General features: G+C 40.6%; 1 protein-coding gene across 5 annotated transcripts in view; it reads left to right on the top strand.

Moving 5' to 3' along the window:
- The first annotated feature begins 17,136 nt into the window (after positions 1-17,136).
- Positions 17,137-18,150, top strand: part of MARCHF8 (membrane associated ring-CH-type finger 8) — a 175,643-nt gene continuing 174,629 nt past the window's right edge. For 3 of the 5 annotated variants that reach the window (XM_036026690.1, XM_028511277.2, XM_036026687.1), the window contains exon 1: positions 17,505-17,648. The gene's annotated coding sequence lies outside the window, so the exon portion shown is untranslated. Of the gene's footprint in view, positions 17,649-18,150 lie in introns of all 5 variants that reach the window. The other 2 variants (XM_036026688.1, XM_036026691.1) reach the window with 2 other exon arrangements.

Genomic DNA, 18,150 nt, shown 5'->3' with positions numbered 1-18,150 from the left:
AGCAATCAGACAAGAAAAGGAAATAAAAGACATCTAAAGTGGAATAGAACAAGTAAAATTGTCACTGTTTGCAGATGACACGATAGTGTACATAGAAAATCCCACAGACTTCACCAAAAAACTACTTGACCTAATAAATGAATTTGGCAAAATAGTTGGATACAAAGTCAATATTCAGAAATCAAAGGCATTTTTGTGTACCAACAATGAAACATCTGAATCCAAAATCAGGAACAAATTCCATTTAATACAGCAACAGGAAAAATAAAGTACCTAGGAATAAACCTAACCAAGGAGTTAAAAACCTGTACTTAGAAAACTACACAATACTGAAGGAAGAAATCAAGGAAGACACAAATGAATGGAAACATACACCACGTTCATCAATCAGAAGAATTAACATCATCAAAATGTCCATACTACCCAAAGCAATTTACAGATTCAGTGCAATACCTATTAAAGTACCAATGGCATATTTCACAAATATAGAACAAACTTTTCAAAAATTTATATGGAACCATAAACAACCCTGAATAGCTGCAGCAATTTTGAAGAACAAAAGCAAAGTAGGAGGGATCACAATACCTGATACCAAACTGTATTACAAAGCCACTATAATCAAAACAGCCTGGTACTGGCATAAGAACAGATACATGGACCAATACAACAGAGTAGAGAGCCCAGAAATATACCCAAATCTCTACAGTCAATATTTGACAAAGGGGGCAGCAACATAAAATGGAGCAAAAATAGCCTCTTCAACAAATGGTGTTGGGAGAGCTGAATAGCTACATGCAAACAAAATGAAATTCGAGCACCAGCTTACACCATCCACAAAATAAATTCAAGGTGGATAAAAGATTTAAATATAAGTCATGGCACTATTTAAAGTTCTAGAGGAGAGCATAGGCAGGAAAATCTGAGATATTCCACACAGCAGTATTTTCACTGATATGTCCCCCATAGTAAGGAAAATAAAGGAAAAAATAGACAAATGAGATCTCATAAAAAAAAAAAGCTTCTGCATGGCTGAAAAAACAGCATTAAAAGGAAAAGATAACCAATGGTATGGGAAAACATATTTGTCAATGTTACCTCAGGCAAGGGTTAGATCTCCAAAATATATAAAGAACTCACACAACTCCACTCTAAAAAGCCAAGAAACCCAATTAAAAAATGGGGAAGGACTTGAGCAGACACTTCTCTGAAGAGGACATACAGAGGGTCCAGCGACATATGAACAGATGCTCAGAATTGCTAGTCATCAGAGATGTGCAAATTAAAACCACAATGGGATACCACTTCCCACCTGTGAGAATGGCTGTCATAACAAAGCAACAAAAACAGGTGTTGGAGAGGTTGTGGAGAAAGAGGGAACCCTAGTGCACTGTTGGTGTGATTGCAAACTGGTGCAACCACTGTGAAAACAGTATGGAATTTCCTCAAGAAAACTAAAAATGGAACTGCTTTTTGACTTGAGTATTCCACTGCTAGGATTATATCCTAATAACCCTGAAACATCAATCCAAAAGTGCCTATGCACCCCAATGTTCATAGCAGAACAATTACAATAGCCAAGTGCTGGAGGCAATCTAAGTGCCCATCAGTAAATGAATGGATCAAAAAACTATGGTACATTTACACAGTGGAATTCTATGCAGCAGAAAGATAGGGCTCCTACTCTTTTCAACAGCATGGGTGGAACCGGGGAACATTTTGCTAAGTGAAATAAGCCAGACATTCAAAATGAAATACCACATGATCTCACCTATTACTGGATGCTAATCACCCAACAAACAAGTGAGCAAAATGTAAGTAGAGACATTGAAATAAAGAACAACTTACAGTAACCAGAGGGGATGGGGGAGAGGGATAATGGAGGCTAGAAAGGGAAGAGTCATCAAGGAAGAAGTATAAAGGACCCATGGACAATGCCAAAAGTGGGTATGATTGTGGGTAGGAGGTAGGCATCGTTGGGGCATGGGAGTGTGGTGGGGTAGGTGGAGACAACTCTGCTTGAAAAACAATAAAATTTTTTTGAAATATTCTTTATGTGTTAAATGTGTCATTGATATTTTGATAGGAATTGCATTGAATCTGTAGATTGCTTTGAGTAGTATGGACAGTTTAATATGTTAATTCTTCCAATTCATGAGCACAGTATATGCTCCCATTTATTTGTGTCTTCCTTAATTTCATTCTTAAGTGTTTTGTAGTTTTCTAAGTACATATCTTTTACTTCCTTGGTTAAGTTTATTCCTAAGTATTCTATTTTTCTTGTCGCTATGGTAAATTTTTTTTTACTAATTTTTCTTTCTGATATTTTATTGGTGTACTAAAATGCCTTCAATTTGGGTGTTGACTTTGTAAACTGACATTTTGCTAAATTCACTTGTTTGGCTGAGTAGCTTTTGGTGGAGTCTATAGGATTTTCTATGTACACTATCATATCATCTACCAACAGTGACATCTTAACTCCCTCCTTTCCAATTTGGGTGGCGTTTATTTCTTTTTCTTGTGTGATTGCTGTGGTAACTTCCAATACTTATTGAATAGAAGTGGTGAAAGTTCTTGAGACTTATTGGTGGATTCTCTTTGTTCTCCTTGTTTTGATGCTCTAGGGTTGCCCTTTCTTCTCTTTCTGTGGGCTCTCTTATTGAACTTTGGTTTTAGTTTTTGGTGGCTTCTTTGTTGGTGGTTTCTGTCTTCTAGTGGGCTTAATGTTAGTCACAACTCCCACCTTGTCTTGTATGCTGTTGTACAGGTGTTGGTTAACAAAGCAGTATTACCAGAACACCAAACCCACACCTACAAATAGAAGCCTTCTACCACATCAGCAAGTTCAACCACAGTTGAACATAGATTAATAAAGGTGAAGAGAGATTACAGATATTATAATCTATGACAAAGGGAATATGAGATGACCAAAAGAGGGGAAAATATTATTGAGGCATAGAATAGAGGATAATTGACAAGTGTAGGTATAGAACTGGGGCAAAGAAATGGAGAGAATGAAATTTAAAATGTAAGTGAAACACGAAAAGGCAGAGGGAACAATGGGGTAAAAAAAGGGAAGAGTACACTATGAGGTTTGAAGTAAAATTGAAAATGTATTTGACCAACAGAATCAAAATTGATGAAAAACTACAGCCGGGTCAATAGCAATGACAACTGAGTGAAGTTTAATAAATGTGGAATGGGAATAAGAATATTGTACAAAAGCAAAACGTGAGTGTGAGATGTCTGCTATAAAGAAAACTGATTTTGAGAGGAGGGGGAAACAAACTAACAAGAATAAAGGGTAAAGTGCAAGTTGAGAGAGGGCAAAAAAAAAAAACAACAAAAAAAAAAACCCAGCCCTGGCTGGTGTGGCTCAGTGGATTGAGTGAGGACCTGTGAACCAAAGGGTTGCCAGTTCAATTCCTAGTCAGGGCTCATGCCTGGGTTACAGGCCAGGTGCCCATTAGTGGGCATGTGAGAGGCAACCACACATTGGTGTTTCTCTCCTTCTCTTTCTCCCTCCCTTCCCCCATTGTCTAAAAATAAAATAAATAAAATATTTTTAAAGAACGAAGAGTGCTTATGCTAGGTTAGATGGAGGAGAAAAACAGTGAAAGTAATGGATAGGAACACAGCATAGTGTTAGAGGAAAATAAAATTTACAACAACAGTAATAAAGCTCAGGAAGATGGTGAAATGAATTAAGACTAGGGAAGCGTGCTGTGTGGGATTTGGAATAACAATAATATGATAAAATATATGTAATCTGAATAAAAAGAAAAAAAACAAGGCAAAAAGTAGTGAGTTATTTGGAATATGAATGAAGTGAAAGAAGAAAAATTAAAATGCAATTTGAAAGGGGAAAAACAAAAAAAAACATGAAAAGAGAAGTGTAAAAAAATATGCAAGTTCTGATAAAGAGCAAGGTTAAATTTGTCTCAGCTGTTGGTATTCGCCATCTGACTTCTTTCTGGACCTGTCTCTGGTTTTCTCACAGCTCCAGGTCTTACTGTCTTACTCTTGAATGAAAAAAAAACAACAACAACAACAAAAAAAAACACACACAAGAAAACAACAGTTCTGGCTTTGTTGTCAAGCCTGCCCAGCAGTTTTTGCAGGTCTTCTGGGCTTCTGCAGGCTGTGGGGGGCAGGGGGGTTAGGCTCTCTTTTCCCTTTCCGGTGGTTCAGCAAGGAAGAGGTCTCAGTCTGGACTTCAATAATCATAGGTGCCCAATTTCCAGCCCACATCTTCAGAGCACTGTGCAACCTGCACTCTCTGCTTCCTAGTGCTGCTTTGGCCCTGATAAACCACCTTGCTTTGCACCCCTTTGTACAGTCCATGAGGTGCATTGAATGGGAGCAAATCACCCCCACAATCCTTCCTTGTTCTCCTCGCAGCTGAACGGCAGCTGAACGCAAGAGATCCCTCTGCAGGATGCCTCAGTCCCCCTTTTGAAAAAAGTCTGTTGGCACTGCTGCTGTTGCTCCCAGCCACTGCCCGACTTTCCAAACACTCCAATTCTCTGGCAAGTTCACGGTCTACCTCAGACTTGGCCAGTCACCGTCTACCTCTTCTCCCAGCTCCAGGTGCAGCCAGGATCCACCTGCTCCCCTGCCCCCCATCTTTGGCACTGTTCTGGCCAGTGAACACCACTGCAACTAGGGTGTGTGCCACTAGATATGTGTGCGCTTGCTGCATTTTTTTGCTTCCCCCTCCCTGCGACTTTATGCAAGACTGTCCTGGGTTGGGTCTGTGATTTCCCTGCCTGGAAGGGGAGGGAACCGCTAGGCTGTTATCACTGATCCAACTCTCCTCTGATGTCCTCGCTGCAGCAGCCGTTTCTGGTGCTACACCTGAGGACCTTCCCCTTCGCCCATTTTGAAGTGTCCTCTGAACGCTTTGGCTTCCAAACTTCATATCAATTAAGATTCTGTTGGCTGTTCACTTTGTTTTTTAGAAGATCAGCTAAGTATCCCTGTTCGGTGTACTAGCAAGTGGGCTCAGCTCCCACCTACTTCACTGCCATCTTCTCTATCTCTACTTTATATTTAGAAAATAGCCTTGCTGGATACAGTAGTCTTTGTTGTAGGTTCTTGCTGTTCATCAATTTTAATATTCCAGGTCAACTCCTTCTGGTCTGAAAGGTTTCTGTTGAGAAATCTGCTTACAATCATATGGGAGCTACCATGTAGGTAACTAAACTACCTTTTTCTTGATGTTTTTAAGATTCTCTGTTTTGCCCTGGCTAGTGTGGCTCAGTGAATTGAGCACTGGACTGGGAAGCAAAGGGTCACTGGTTTTGATTCCCAGTCAGGGCATATGCCTAGGGTGCAGGTCAGGTACCCCTGTGTGGGGCGAGTGAGAGTCAATCACACATTGATGTTTCTCTCCCTTTCTTTCTCCGTCCCTTCCTGTCTCTCTAAAATAAATAAATAAAATCTTTTTAAAAAGTTTCTCTGTCTTTAACCTTTGCTATTTTTAATTATGATGTGTCTTGGTGTGAAGCCATTTGTATTAATAATCTTTGCAACTCTCTGCCCTTCCTGGACTTGTTCATCTTTTCTTTTCATCAGATTACAGAAGTTTCCAGTTATTATTTCTTCAAATAGGTGCTCAATCTCTTGTTTTCTCACTTATCCTTCTGGTACCCCCTGTTATGCATATGTTGTTCTACTTGATACTGCCTCAGAGGTCCAATAAACTATTTTCATTTTTTAAATTCTGTTTTCTTTTAGCTCCCCTGATTAGGTGTTTTCTTCTACCTTGTTTTCCAAATTGCTGATTCAATCCTCTGCCTCATCTTATCTGCTGTTGATTTTTTCTAGTGCATTCTTCATTTCAATTTTTGTATTCTTTATTACTGATTGTTTTTTATGGCATATGCTCTTTTTTATGGTTAGTGTCTCTTTGTTGAAGTTCTCACTGAGTTTTGTTTATTTTTGCCTTAACTTTCTTTGAAATAAAGAACTGTCTTGAACATTTTTATAACGATTGTTTCAAATTGTGTATCTGGTAAATTGCTTCCCTTTATTTTATTCAGTCCTTTTTCTGGAGATTTCTACTAGTCTTTAATTTGGGGTTTATTTTTTTGTTCCCCATTTTGGGGGCTTTTCAGTGTTTGTTTCTTTTTATTAGGTAGATCTGCTATGTCTCCTAGTCTTGTGATGTTGGCCTTATATATTATGTGTCCTATAAGGCTCAGTGTGGTGCAGTCTTTGTGATCACCTGACCCAGGTTCTCCAGTTTACATTGTGTCACTTATGGGTGCCTTCCTGTTGTAGTTGAGGCTTGATTGCTATTGGCACATCTGTGGGTGGGGCTGACCTTTAGGCTGTCTGTCTGTGAGTATTGTTCATGACCAAAGTTTGTGTATGAGCTGTGTATGGGCTGATCCCAAGAATCAGAATTCACCTCATCATGGTCTGGTGCTTGCCAAGGACCAGACCATGGTCTGGGTGTGCTTTGGGTGTGCTACTTGTGGAGCTAATCAAGTGGTATTGTGTTGTGGTCTGAATCCAGCCCCCAGGTGTGTTGGCTTTTGAACCTCTTCAGAGGAATTTTGATGCAGGTCAAAATTAGATGCTATTTGTGACCAGCCCAGGGCTACCTTTTAGGAGCTACAAAGCAATCCATGGTTGGGAGCTACATTTGCAGGGCCTGGGTATGTGTGGAAGTGACCAAATTGTGAACCAAGGCCAGCTTCCACCCCTTCTGGACCTGTGTGTGGTCATAAGTGTCTACAGGCACTTCCCGACTTGGTGCTGCCTACTGGCTGCTTATTATGCTCAGCCACTAAAAGAATGTCAGGTAGTATGTGAGTTGCACAAGGCAGGTTCTCAGGGGGTTATCAGGTAGGTGTGAGTGGTGTTCACCAGGTTCATGCAGCTTCAAACTCAGACCAGTGCTGCATCTGAGGCCACTCAGCAAAAGTGTCAGGGTACACAAATGACAGCCACTACCCCCCTGGAACCTTTATGGTGGGGTCTTAGGGAGTTGTCAGGGTGGAGCTTGTAGACTTCCCTAGGCTACAGTGGAAGGAGGTTTGGCCATGTGGAAGGAGGGTTTAACACAGGAAATGGGCTGCTTGTCAATCATATGGGAAGATGGCCCTCACCCTGAAGCCACACAACTGAGTTTCTCCCTTTGTGTCGCTGACATCCCTGAGCTTGGCCAGAATTGCTCAAGAGATTTGCAAGAAAGACTGAAACACAGGCCTGGTTTGGCTACCACTGAGAGATCCACTGGCCGGTGGGGAGTGTTGGCTATGACTGGGCCCCAGGGAGTCATCTGGGTGGATGGGATAGGTCAGCAGGCTACTGCTGTGTGAGTGGTCTTATGTAGCAGATGATATTATTGATAACCCATTGATTGATTAGGTTTTCATCACAGAAAAGATGGTGCTCTTTGACATGCATGATGATAGCCTTCGCCTTGAAGCCACACAACACAGTTTCTCCTTGTGTGCCCTTGGCATCTCCTTAACTTGACCAGAATTCCTCAAAAGCTTTTCAACAAAGACCTCAATATGGGCCCAGACTGGGTAGTGCTGACAGTGCCCCTGGCTGTATGCCAGTTGGCCAGGGCAGAACCCCATGGAGTCATCAGGTGGAGCTGGTGGAGCTCACCAGGCTAATGCTCTGTGTGTAGGGAGTGCCAAACCCAGGAAAGATAGTGCCTGTGATGTAGTAGAAGGACTCAACACAGGCATTGTATACTGCTATCTTTTCAGCCCTTATCCTGAAGCCACAGAGCTCATTTCTCCCTGTATGTTCTGGCACTCTCCTAGCTGCTGCTCTTCTGCAGATGAACAGGGTGGATGCCTAGGAGTGAGAGTTTGTGCATTGTCCCTTTAAGAGCATACCTGGGTTTCCAGCAGCCTTTCATCTTAGCTGGGCAGATGGAATCCCTTTTGATTTTCATAGCCAGAAGCTGTGTGGGCTCCTCTTCCTAGCACTGCTGCTCTGAGTTGGGAAGCCTGATGTGGGGCTGAGACTCTCTTGCTTCTAAAAGGGACCTCTGTAGCTGAGTTATGCTCCAGATTGTCACCTACCACATGTGGGTGCAGGGTGAGCTTGTTTAATACCACCCCTCTTACTAGTCTCAACGTGGCCTCTTACATAAATCCTTGGTCATATATATTCTGTTTAGCTAGATATTGGTTGATTTATTCAGGCTGACTTTTGTATGATTTAGTTATAATTTTGATGTGGTCATGGGAGAAGGTGAGTTTAGCTTCCCTCTACTCCACCATCTTAGACTTTCTCTCAAGGTATGACTTTAATTCTTTCTTGATCTTTCTGGTAACTCATCGATTGTATAGTAGTTTGTTATTTAACCTAAATGTGTTTGTATGTTTTTTAGCTTTTTATTGTAATTGATTTTTAGCTTTATACCATTGTGTTTGGAGAAGATGTTTGATATGATTTCAATCCTCTTAAATTTATTGAGATTTGTTATGTGGCCTAATATATGGTCTCTCCTGGAAAATGTTCTAGTGCACTGGAAAAGAATGTATCTTCTGATGCTTTGTGGTGAAATGCTCTGAAGATATTAAATTAATGTGGTCAAATGTCTCATTTAAAGCCATTGTTTTCTTTTTGATTTTCTGTCTGGATGATCTACCTATTGATAGATAATCCAGTCAATGTGGTGGTAAAGTTCCCTACAATTACTGTATTACTGTTGATTTCTCCCTGTATATCCATCAATATTTGCTGTATATATTCAGGTGATCCTACATTGGGTGCATAGATGCTTAAAAGGGTTATATCCTCTTGTCAGATTAATCTATTTATCACTATGAAGTGTCCCTTGTCTCTTGTTATAGGATTTGTCTTAAAGTCTATTTTTTTCTGATATAAGTACAGCTACCTCAGCTTTTTTAAATTTCCATCTGTATGAAATATGAATCTTTTTCCATCCTTTTAATTTCAATGTGTGTTGATTTCAAGTGGTCTCTTGTTTATAGCATATGTATGTGTCTTGTTTTCTTTTTATTTCTTTTAAAAATATACTATTTTTTAATGCTTGCCCAAGGATACATTTATTAATTTTAGAGAGAGAGTAAAGTGGGTGGAGAGAGAGAGACAGACACATTGAAGTAAGAGAAAAACAATGATCAACTGCCTCCTGCACACTTTCCAACTGGGGACCAAACCTACAGCGTAGGCTTGTGCCCTGATTGGGAATCAAATCCATGACATTTCTGTGTATGGGATGAGGCTCCAATCAACTGAGTCACACCAGCCAAGATGTGTCTTGTTTTCTTATCTATTCTGTTACCCTACGCCCTTTGATTAGAATATTTAATCTATTTGCACGTAAAGTTATTATTTATTGTTATGTAGTTGTTGCTATTTTTATTACTCAGATTTATTATCTCTTCCTTTTTAATTTTTTCATGTGTGCTTTATATTTTTATTTTTTAAACTTGGAATATCTTCCTTTTTTAAAATTATTTTTATCGTTGTTCAAGTACAGTTGTCTCTATTTTCTGTCCAAAACTTCTCCCCACACCCACCCATCCCCATCTCCCACCCACAATCCTACCCCCTTTGGCTTTGTGCATGTGTCCTTTATATATGTTCCTTGGCAACCCTTCTGTAGGGAACTGCTTCACAAGGTATGGAAATGTAGCTCAGCACCCATGTGGAAAGCCAGTGGGGAGCAAGTTGGCACGCAGGACCATGCCTGCAAAGAAGCTCTCCCATGGGAAATCAGGCCTGTATTACACCTAGGCTGCTTTGTGACTTGCTCTTGCTAAAATTCCATCATCCTGAGTTCAGGTAGCAAATGCTTACTGCATTTCTTTTAAGTAACTTTCTGAAGTCTGTGCTAATTCTCCCAAGGATTGAAGTGTAACCAGACCTGTTACTCTTATTGTTCTCTTGCATTTGCAACATTTTTTACTTGTTAGTCTGTAAGAAGTCATCAGTAACACCCCTTCTATTGCTATCTGTAAATAGTAATTACCTAAAGCAAACCTAAGTATAATGAATGGAAACCTTCTTTGATGTATGGTATTAGAAAGTCAATAAAAGCTTGTCAAGGCAGGGGTCGGGGCACTCTCCTCTTGAGAGAGTGACCAGGCTATCCCTTTTGCTCCACAGGACTCGGTAGTCCGTATGAATTTGTCTCGTATCATCAATAATGCTGCAGACACTGTGGGCTGGTGTCCCCATCACCCTCTATTTTCCATGATTCTCCCTTTCCTCCCTCCCTCTGGTTACTGTCACTTTGTTTTTTATTTCAATCTCTCTGGTTATGTTTTGCTTGCTTGTTTTGTTGATTAGGTTTCACTTATAGTTTAGATCGTATTTACCACCTGGCTTATTTTGCTTAGCATACTGCTCTCCAGATCCATCCATGTTGTTGCAAAGGGTAGGAGCTCCTTATTTCTTTCTGCTGTGTAGTATTCCATTGTACCATAGTTTTTTGGACCATTCATAAATGACCCCAAATAGTCACAGCAATTTTGAGAAGAAAGAACAAAGTTGGAGGGATCACAATACCTGACACAATATCAGGTATTGTGATCCCTCCAACTATATTACAAGGCCATGGTAGTCAAAACAGTCTGGTACTGGCACAAGAAAAGACATATAGATCACTGGAACAGAACAGAGGCCCATAAATAAACCCTAGTCTCTATGGTCAATTATAGACACAGGGGACAGCATCATAAAATGGAGTAAAAATAGCCTTTTCAACTAACAGTGTTGAGAGATCTGGACAACCATGCAAAAACCAAAACCAAAAACAAAACCTCAACCACCAACTTACACCATACACAAAAATACATTCAAGATGCATAAAAGACTTAAATATAAGTCATAAAACTATAAAAGTTAGGTGAACATAGGCAGGAAAATCTCAGATATTCCACACAGCAATATTTTCACCAATATGCCCCCTAGAGAAAGGAATACAAAGGAAAGAATAAACATATGGCACCTCATCAAAATAAAAAGCTTCTGCATGGCTAAAGAAAAAGCATTAAAATGAAAGGAGAACCAACCATATAGGAAAACATATTTGCCAATGATACCTTGGACAAGGGTTTGATCTCAAAAACTTATAAAGAACTCACATGACTCTACTCCAGGAAGACAAACAACCCAATTAATAAGTGGGCAAAGGACCTGAAAAGACACTTCCCCAAGGAGGACAAATAGAGTGACCAGAGACATGTGAAAAGATGCTCAGCATCACTAGCTATCAGAGAGATGCAAATTAAAACCACAATGATATACCACTTCACAGTGGTCAGATGGCCCTCCTAAACAAATTAATAAACAGGTATTGGAGAGGTTGTGGAGAAAAGGTAACCATAGTATGCTGTTGGTAGGAATGTAGACTGGTACAGCCACTGTGGAAAACAGTATGGAATTTCCTCAGAAAACTAAAAGTGGAACTGTCTAACACTAAGAATCCTGAAACATCAATTCAAAAGTACCTATGTACCCCTTTGTTCATAGCAGCACTATTTACAATAGCCAAGTGATGGAAACAGCCTAAGTGTCCATCAATAAATGAGTGGATCAAAAAACTTGATAAATTTACACAATGAAATATTATGTAGCAGAAAGAAAGAAGGAGCTCCTACCCTTTGTGACAGCATGGATGGCTCTGGAGAGCATTATGCTAAGTGAAATAAGCCTGGAGGTGAAAGACAAATACCATATAATCTCATCTATAAGTGGAACATAGTCACCAAAACAAACAAGTGAGCAAAATGCAACCAGAGGCATTGAAATAGAGAACTGACAGTAAAGAGAGGGGAGGGTAGAGAGGGATAATGGAGGATCACAGGGGAAGGTCCATCAAGGAACATGTAAAGGACATATGGACAAAGCCAAAGAGGGAAGTCTCAAGGGTGGGAGGCAGGGATGAGTGGGGGAGGGGGTGTGGTGGGGTGAAAATGGAGACAATTGTACTTGAACAACAATAAAAATATGTATTAGGAAAAGTCAGCAAAATGAGTGGAGCCCCTGAAAGATTTCTTTGAAAAAAAATGCATTTAATTACAGTATTAAGTCATTTGATAAATATTAATTGAGCACCTATTAGGTATCAGGCCCAATTTTACATGCTGCATAAATGTGGAACTAACCAACATCCTTGATTTCATTGTGTGCTTACACTCTAGAGAAGGAAAACAATGTAAATAAATATGGCAGAAGGAGTATTTGTATTATAGGATGCTGTATTGTTTTGCTAAGGCTGCCATAACAAAGCTCCACAGACTAGATGGATTAAACAACAAAAATTCTTTTTCTCACAACCCTGGTGGCTAGAAGTCTGAGAACAAGGAGTTGGCAGGGTTGGTTTCTTCTGAGGCTTCTCTCCTTGGCTTACAAATGGCTGATGTTTCCCTGTGTCCTCACATGGTGTGGTCACTGTGTGCATCTATGTACTAATCTCCTCTTTACAGAGCCTATCTCCAATACAGGCCCTAGAATGTATATGCACCATTCTGCTCAGAGCTCATTGATCAAGGTAGTCATATGGACTTTTTAACTAATTGCAAGAGTTATAGGGTGGGGAATGGATATTTAATGAGCTGTAAATGTCTCTGTCATGCATAGTAAAAAGTGCTGAAAACAAAATCTTAGCAGGGTAGAGTGACACAGACAGGACTGTTGTTTTAGAAAAAGTGGTTAAAAATAGCCATTTTTAAGAAGGTTACATTCAGATAAAGTCCCAAAGGAACGAGGAATTATGGGAAAGTGTTCTATGCTTGAGGAAACCAAGAAAAAGCAAGGAAGCCATGTAGCTGGAGCAAAGCAAGTGAGGGGGACAATAGGAAATAAGGGGCTACATCATGGAGGATTTTATTTCAAGAAATTTGGGATTTTCTTCTGAAATGGGAAATAATGGGAGTTTACATATTTGGACTCAAGTTTTTTAAAATCACTCTGTTGGTTATGCAGAACAGTGGTCCCCAAGCCCCAGGCCATGCACCGGTACTGGTCCATGGCCTGTTAGAAACCCGGCCACAAGGAAGCTCACCTGAGCTCCACCTCCTCTACCCCCACCCCACCCCATGGAAAACTGGTCCATGGTTGCCAAAAAGGTTGGGGACCATTGGTGTAAAAGAAGAGATGACAGGATGCAAGAAAGATAAAATGATCATCCATGTGGGAAACCACAGGACAGGGGCTGGGCCTGAGATGTAGTATTCTCCTGGATGATTTTCATCCTTTCTTTCACCTCCTCAAACTACAAGCCTCACTTTTCTCCCTCTCCTCACTTTCAGCTTATTTTATTAAACTTCAAGCAATTGGAAAAGAAATTGCATGTGTGTTTAATAACAAAACTACCAAGCTTTCTGTATCTCTGCCTGCCCACTCCCTTCTTTACCTATCTATGGATGATCCCTCTAGACTACTCAAGATTTTCTTCATAAAAGAGTTTTCACACTACTCACTATACTGCATCAATATTTTCTCATTACTGGACCATTTCTACTAGTGTATAAATAAATATTTAAACAGAAAATCTAAACCCCCAATTTTTTGTTTGCTGTTGTCTCTAGAAGGTTTTCTTAGGCTCCTCCGAGGAAATAAATGCTAATCGGCTATAAAATTAGGCAGTATAGAGCTTTTTTGGGGGTTTGTGCCTGCTAAGCAGGGAAAATGGCGGGGTTTTATTTTTGGTTGGCTCTCCGTGGGAGTTGGGGATTGGTCCCTTGTGAACAAAGCGGCAACATATCATTGGTGGTTTCCCTCGCACCCTGGTTTGACATCAGCCATCTCTTCTGGCTTGTAGTTCGGCTGCCATGATTGATTGTAGTCCAGCCACCATTTTGTTTTACCCAGCCCATCCTGACAGCCTCATTCCCCTGTTCTTCATTACATCAAAAAGAAATAAATATACTATTTGCTGTCACCATTTATCTCTACAATCTGACTTGTTTCACCACCAGTTTATCATAATTGCTCTGTTCTGAAACTCTGAACAATCTCTATACTGTCAAATCCAAAGGTCAATTCTCATTTCATTCCACCTTTCAGTAGCAAATGACACACTTAGGCACTGCCTTCTCCCTAAAACATTTTCTTCATTTAGATTTAGGACTTCTCTGTTTTGGTTCTCCTCTTACCTGTGACTGCTCCTACGAAGCTCTTTTTGCTGGTTTTCTAATCTCTAAAGTATCACAAAAGTAACCTTTGGATTTTTTTTTCTGTACTAGGTTAGCAACTTTCAAGTGATTTTCAAACTCTAGGCCACAACTGTTACTTGGTTTAAAAAAAAAGTCAATGTATTTGGGAGCAGAAGTTTCCAAAAATAGGACAGAATAAAGTAGAAGAGAAAGGAAATAGTTCATCACTCACAGGGAGGGTAAATTGCTTCTTGAAATTTTTAAGTTACGTACATGTATTTTGTCAGTATGTAAATAGTATTCTGCATTTTGGGTTGAGGTCAGAAGGTATGACAGTTACTGCTCTGTGTGATCACATTCAATCCTGTGGCTTTAAATGCCACTGACCAATCACTTTATATCTCTACGTGTGTTTTTCAGAATTCTAGTGTCTTCATTGAGGTACTAATGATGCATATCTATTTGAAGGTCTAATAGGCATGTAAGATTTAGCATATCCAAAATGAAATTCTTGATTTTCCTCCCCAAGTGCAGGCATCCCTCTTCTCCAAGTCCATTCTTTTGATCATTCAGGCCCAAAACCTTACGTCATCCTTCACTCTGTTCTTTCACATCCACTTCCAATGAATCTGCAAATACTATTGGGTCTACTTTTGAAATATACCAAATATAATGTGAAGGAAAATTGAAACCAGCGTAGCATAGGAGAGTCAAAATCAAGATGTAGATAGATATAATGAAACCACGTCTTTATGATTATTAGTAAAAAGGAAAATGTACTCGCACTTGGAATCAGGAAACATAAATTCAAGACTAGCACTACCATATTATAGCTTTGTAGCACCTTAGTAGGCTATTGTTCAGTTCTTTATTTGTTTGCAAATCCCCATTACTCCTTACATTCAGCATTCTAGTGGGACATTGTGTTAGGGGAAATTCCATTACAGAGTCATAAAAATTTGCAACCTATCTTATACACACTAATGCATTTTCTTGTTTGCAGTGAAACCAATTACTAAAAACTAGAGATGGTTAGCTATGTTTAGCCATTTGGTGGACAGTCAAGTTTCACTAGCTCTTGTGGTTAACACAGGTCACTTGGCTCAGGCCTGACTTCTATGTTTCTCACAAACTCTAGGAAAGGGCAGAAAATTTCCCTATGAGAGCTGAGGCAATGGAAAGGTAGTATATTAGGAGTCCCTATCACACATATAGGATTTGGAATTAACCTGTTACCACAAGGCTAGTACTCCCCTTGAAGTAACCACCTCATCACCAACAAGCAATTCTCTATGGCAGCCGTCCATTCTAAGTGCAAAGACTTCTCAGTTGTGCTTAGTATCCTTGCTGGCAATCCTACCCTCAACTCCAGTTCAGTTGGCAACAATCCAAACCAAGGACCTGGACACATCCCAGTTGTCAGCTCCCTTTCCCTTGAGACTTTGACCTCCTTATCACTACCCTCTTGCCAAAGGCTGTATATAATTAACATTTATTGATTTCTGTGTTGGGCACTTTGAAGTGTTATGCTAGTATTATTTCATCTTCATAACTATTCTATTCAGGAGATATTATCTTCCTTTTAGAAAAATGAAGAAAGGGATTCAGAAAGTTTAGCTAAATTGTGTGGATAGTAATGGCTGAGCCAGGACTCCCCCTACCATTGCCTTCATGAGTTCTGCCTAACTCCACAGATCCCTGTAGATCTGTGAAATTTCTTTGCCACTTCTTAAAGAAGGATGGCAGGATTCCACATGCACAAATCCACTTTTTTGCTTTCCTGGCATGGTTTAGGCATAAGATATACCAATGAAAGATATTGTTCCTGTGTTCATGGAACATCTGCCCAAAGCAGCAGGAAAAGTCAACCACATTTTGGCAACTGAACTTGTAAAACCTAGATACTATAGTAGAAGAAAAGCATGGAGAAAATTTATCACTGCATTTTGTATTCTTTGTAATGTTGCATTCTAGGTGTGTTGCAGAAATGAAGAGGATGTTTGATCTTTTTGTGTTGATTTAGAGGGTATGTAGAGTCCACCGCTTTGACCCTGTCAGTTTGCTGTTGGACAGTCAAGTATGCCAAATGATCAGAATTGTATGGAGGGACTCCATTCTCCAATAGACCACTCCTGGACAACAGAACAATTCTGAAAATTTCTGGGGAATTTGCTCACTTTTCACTCAAGAATTTACTAGGAAATAATTCAAACTTTTAGTCTTTTATGCAATTATAATGAGTACTATGGAAGAAACTGGCAGTGGCCAAAACTTAAGCAAAGTTTCATTTGGGGAAACTAGACTTGGTAGAAATAGTCAATAAAAACAAAGTGACAGAGTAAGTTTGATGTGGACACAATCTGAATGCTGAATCAATTTTTCACTTAGATATGTTTGTACTTACATATACAAACACTAATTTCCATGACAATTTTATTTAAAAATAAAAAAGTTGAGAGTTCCAGGAACCTTCCCTTTCCACCATGTAGGTGGGGAGGTAGGCTGTGGGCATAGCAATTCACGACAGATTAAGGATCGAAAGCAAACAGGTTGTGTTTCGTTAAAGCAAGCAGAACAATTATTGCTTATATCCGTCCTCTCCCTTCATTTGCTAACTTTGGGTAAGGAAGATTTTTCCTTATTATTCTCTCAGTTCAACATCATACTGCTGGAACAAATTCCCTTTACCCAAACCACTAATGATATATGGAGTTAGGACCAGGGTCACTATAGGACGAAGCCTAGCTGGTGGGAACCTTCTCCCTGTACAAGTTAGGCAAGGTGCTGAAGTTCCCGCCTTCGCAACCTGAGAGGGAAGCGTCCACAGTGCGGCGCTACAGTTCCGCCCCCAGCGTGGTGTCGTCACCTGGCGACACCTCCGCCTAACCGGCAGATCACGTGACGCGAGCATCACGTGATGCCTAGTCTGTGTCCTCCAGTAGAGAGGTGTAAATCTGACTGTGGCCCCAGAGCTGCGGCCTTTCTATTTTTGCGTGCAAAAAATAGGAGCTTGCCTGCAAGCTCCTGGCGGGGGCCCTGGCGGCCTGGCCGCGAGCGCTGCTGCGTGCACCTGAGGTAACTCGGGGCGGTTGGCCGCTTGCAGCCGCTGTCACCGCAGCACTCGAACTCCGAGGAGCCCGGATCCGGAGGTGTGGCTGGTGGCTGGTGGCTGTTGGCTGTTGGCAGTGAGGTTCGCTTCAGGTGGGCTGGACGGGTGCGGCAGCGGTTCTGCGCCTTCCTGGGCCTGGACTTCGAGCCCTGGTGCCGAGCTGGTAGAAAGGCGGAAGGGGCCCCAGTCCGTGGTCTCTTTTGCCCGGGGGCGCGAGGCTGTGTTGGGGACCCGGCCGCGCCAGGGTCCGCTGGATCCATTTTGCGCTGAGGGCCCAGGTGGGAATCCCCATTGAAGTCCAGGCCAGCCCTAGCTCTTGGCCTGAGTTTCCAGAATCTGTAAAATGGAAGTGTGGACTCGCACCTTCTACGTCTGACGTGTGTGATCTCGAGAGAAACCTCCATGCATTGGAAGCTGTCAGACGGACATCATAGGTAGATATTTTTCTTTTAATTGCTAATTTTTTGCTTGCCTTTATATCTTTCATCTAATGGTATTTGTATTCTTGTTCATCCGGGTGGAGTAGAAAACTTAGAGAAAGTCATAATGGTTTATGTTACTGTTTTTTTTTTTAGGCTTTTTTTTTTTTTTTGAATGCAATGGAACCTTCTTAATACCTCATTTGGGAACCCAATTTGTAACAAGATAAAAAGAAACCTTAATCTGCCTCAGAATACAGTTAGAGAAGCGCTGTTAAAGAGTTAAGGAAATGTTTTGTGCTTTTGTTAATTTGATGGGATTTGGAAGATGAATCCTTGATGTTTGTGCAGTTTTATTTTTGCTTTGATTTTGTTGGACCATATGTCATGCAGTTAGACAATTAGTGTATTTCTTATATATACTGGGAAAAAGCCCGAAAATTTCCAATAAAGTCTCTTCTCTTTCCATGTTTTCTTGCACCCTAGGTCCAGGGAAGTATATGTATGCTTGTAATTG

This window comes from Phyllostomus discolor, chromosome 5 (assembly GCF_004126475.2).
Source record: "Phyllostomus discolor isolate MPI-MPIP mPhyDis1 chromosome 5, mPhyDis1.pri.v3, whole genome shotgun sequence".
NCBI lineage: Eukaryota > Metazoa > Chordata > Mammalia > Chiroptera > Phyllostomidae > Phyllostomus > Phyllostomus discolor.
The sequence above is the reverse complement of the archived record's forward strand: the minus strand, read 5'-3'. Positions and strand labels throughout refer to the sequence as shown.